Genomic DNA, 3,436 nt, shown 5'->3' with positions numbered 1-3,436 from the left:
ATATGTACATAAAGTTTTTCACCAGATTAGACATTTTTATGAGTAGAACCAATAAGCAACCATTAATGGTAAGTCAAACCAGTGGAGACATCATTATTTAATATGTGGATGAACCAGAGATGTGCCCATTTATTGCCTGGGGTGGTAAGAAATGCCTGAGAATTAAATACTTGTGTTTATGTATAAAAGGTGTGAAAATATCCAAAGAGAAAATGAAATCAGGAAGCTATGACAGGGTAGGAAAGCTGTGAGAATGAAGCCAAGTTCTTAGAAATAAGTAGAGTTTTTGAGGTATTATAGGGACTTTGTAGTTTGATATGGCTTGTACCTTATTAGTAGATATTAAAAGATGTTAAAATAGTGTATTTTTACATTCATATTTAATATTCTTTATAGATGAAATGTTAATACAAAATTTTAAATTCTAGAGAACCAAATTGAGTCATCTCTGGTTAATACAAACATTGAATAATGGTTCATTCCTGACAGTCATTCTCTCTTTGTTCCTCAAAGAATAACACCCTGAGTCTTAGTTTGTCACGTTGCCAGATACCCATAGCATTTCTCAGCCCTATTTCAGCTTCCAAGTCTGTCTGTGTGATTAAGTCCTTATCAAAGCGATATAGGTAGAGGGGAGGTCCATTTTTTCCAGTCACTGTTCTAAACTCAGGGACATTCCCTTCCCTTTCCATATGATGTATGTCTGTTGGCCAGGTGGTGGAGCTGAAGGAAGTATCTGGATACAGTTGTAGGGAAGCCACATGTAGTGTAGTAGAACAACAATTTAAAGGAAACAATATCTGTGATAAGCAACAGAACCACTCCTGATTCACCTTCTGGTTTAAGGCAACATTCTGTGTGTGTGTTGCGGAGGGGGGCACACACATGCAAGCAATGTCTTATGCCCATTAGATAAGACAAATGATTCTAAAAACAAAACGTAACTGACTTGAAATGCTCATATTGGGTAAAGAAGCAGTGGCAAGTGCTTGCTGTGGGCATAGCATAACAGAGAGCTAGAGAGAGTCTCATGATGTTACTTGGAGGCATGAGGCTTGCCTCCTTCATGCAACATTTTTTCAAGGCTTTGGAGCTTAGAGGTGTAAGACAGAACATAACCCTGACATTTCATCTACAAGCGGCTCCTACATAAAACACATATATCTGGTCTCCATGAATCTTTGAGACTCTTTTATGGAAAGAGTAGGAGAGAATATCTTTGTGCTACTACCACCATCAGGAGAAGGCAGGGATGCTGAGCAATTGATAGGTGCCATGAAGTCTACCGAGACTGACTAATGGGGACAATTACCTTTCAGGAGAACTAGTTTTCTGTCTGCTGTTTTCAAGAGCACCAGTAGGAACTTATTTGGGCATGAAAGAATAAAAGAATTTGTTGGCAGCAATTCACCTTTTCAGCTCCCTTGAAGAATGCAATTGTACAAATTTAAATTTCTTGTGTGAACAAATACTCCATATGAATGCAATAGTAAAAGAATAACACACGTAAATGAGAAATTCTGTATCATGGGTAGGAAATAAAGGCACAATTTCTTGTGCAGTAAGGAATGTTGCATAGATATATGTAAAAAACATACAATATTCACATACAATATTAAGTCTTGTTTATCACTGGCAACCTCTTCCATGACATTTCTGTTTCCTTCTGGGTCAGCAGTATCTTATTACCCACTATCTGACTCAGATACCCTGACATAGTTCTACACACTGGTAAGAATTATGGATCATATTTTTTATTCCAAATAGATTAATTTATTTATTTTAGAGTTCATACTTTCAGAAATATTTGTCAACACTCTTAGTTAAAATGGCCAGGTACACAAATTATTGACAATATCAAAGGATATGACCAAACCTATCTATTCTCTGAGTGAAACTAAATGAATATTGCCTGACAAGAGCCATGTTCCAGATGTATAAAGCATTATCAAGCCTCTGGAGGGATTTGAAGACTCTTAAGAATATTTAGAGGTAATTCAGATTATTTGGGGGTAGGTAGACTCTGGGGCCTCCAGGAGGAACACTGTCCTTCATGAGTCTACTGGGATTCTAATTTAACTTGGTACCATTCTTCCAAACAATCAAGAACTCTCACTAATCCTATTTCTTGTGAATATTCATTGCTTTCTCTGGATCATTTCATTACCAAACAGCAAGGAATTGTGAATTTTTTCTAAAGCAATTTTTTTTTTACAGGAAGTTTCTTTTTCCAAGGAACTTACTTAGGGCCACTTTGACATCCTTATTCCTCAGGCTATAGATCACAGGGTTCAGCATGGGCACAACAGTTGTATAAAACACAGAGGACACTTTCCCTTGGTCCATGGAACTGACTGACGATGGTTGGAGGTACGTGAATGCACCAGAACCGAAGAAAAGAGCAACAGCAGAGATGTGGGAGCTGCAGGTGCTGAAGGTTTTGGCTCTGCCTTCAGTGGAGCGAATGCGCAGGATGCTGGCTATGATGAAGATGTAGGAGCTAAGGATTATCAGGATTGGAAAAATATATTAAATGCACTGATGCACAGACCTACTATCTCATTTATGAAAGTACTGGAGCAGGAGAGCTTTAGTAGTGGATAAAGATCACAAGCATAATGATTTATCATAGCTTCACAGAAAAGCATGCTATGAATACAGGCTATATGAACTGTTGCACCAATCAAGCCCATGGTATATACCTCAAACACCATCCAGGAACACACTTGATTAGACATGGTTACATTGTAAAGCAAGGGGTTACAGATGGCAACATAACGGTCATATGCCATTGCAGCCAACATGTGACACTCTGCAATTGCAAGAGCTGCAAAGAAGTAGAGCTGAGTCATGCATTCAGCATAGGAGATGGTGTTTTTCTCTGTCACAAAGTTCACCAGCATTTTGGGCGTGATCACAGTGGATTGACAGAGGTCAATGAAGGAGAGACTGCTGAGGAGATAGTACATGGGAGTGTGAAGGTAAGAGCTGAGCACAATCAGTGTGATCATGCCCAGGTTCCCCACTACTGTGAGCACATAGATTCCTAGGAAGAGGAGGAAGAGGGGCATCTGGAGCTCTGGTTTGTCTGTTAATCCAGCAAGGATGAACTCAGTCACTGTAGAATGATTTCCTTCTGCCATTTTCTTCTGGGAATTCTAAAAAGTAAATATATTTTTTGTAATATATATTATTAATCTGTTGCACAATGAATTTTGAAACAGAGGTCAAGTTTTTTCAGCCATGTCCCTTGTTTTTCTACCAGTACTTCATCTGTGTTATCAAAGACCTTGGGATACCAGTAATGTGTGAATTCTAAATGAGTATCAAATAGAACTATCCATATTTTGTTTTGTGCTTTATGATTTGTTATTAATAGTACCTAGTCCTTTATCTCTCACAGAAATGTTCTTATAACTAACAAAATAACTAATAA

The 3,436-nt window shown here is 38.0% G+C and overlaps 1 pseudogene across 1 annotated transcript; it reads right to left on the bottom strand.

The window, feature by feature from the left end:
* Positions 1–2,211: 2,211 nt before the first annotated feature.
* LOC308635950 (olfactory receptor 8G50-like) lies at positions 2,212–3,149 on the bottom strand (annotated as a pseudogene). Its single transcript has one exon. The product of its transcript is annotated as an olfactory receptor 8G50-like (transcript).
* Between the last annotated feature and the right edge of the window lie 287 nt (positions 3,150–3,436).

The sequence above is a fragment of the Spermophilus citellus genome (genome assembly GCF_964194105.1).
Source record: "Spermophilus citellus genome assembly, chromosome: 2".
Lineage (NCBI taxonomy): Eukaryota > Metazoa > Chordata > Mammalia > Rodentia > Sciuridae > Spermophilus > Spermophilus citellus.
The sequence above is the reverse complement of the archived record's forward strand: the minus strand, read 5'-3'. Positions and strand labels throughout refer to the sequence as shown.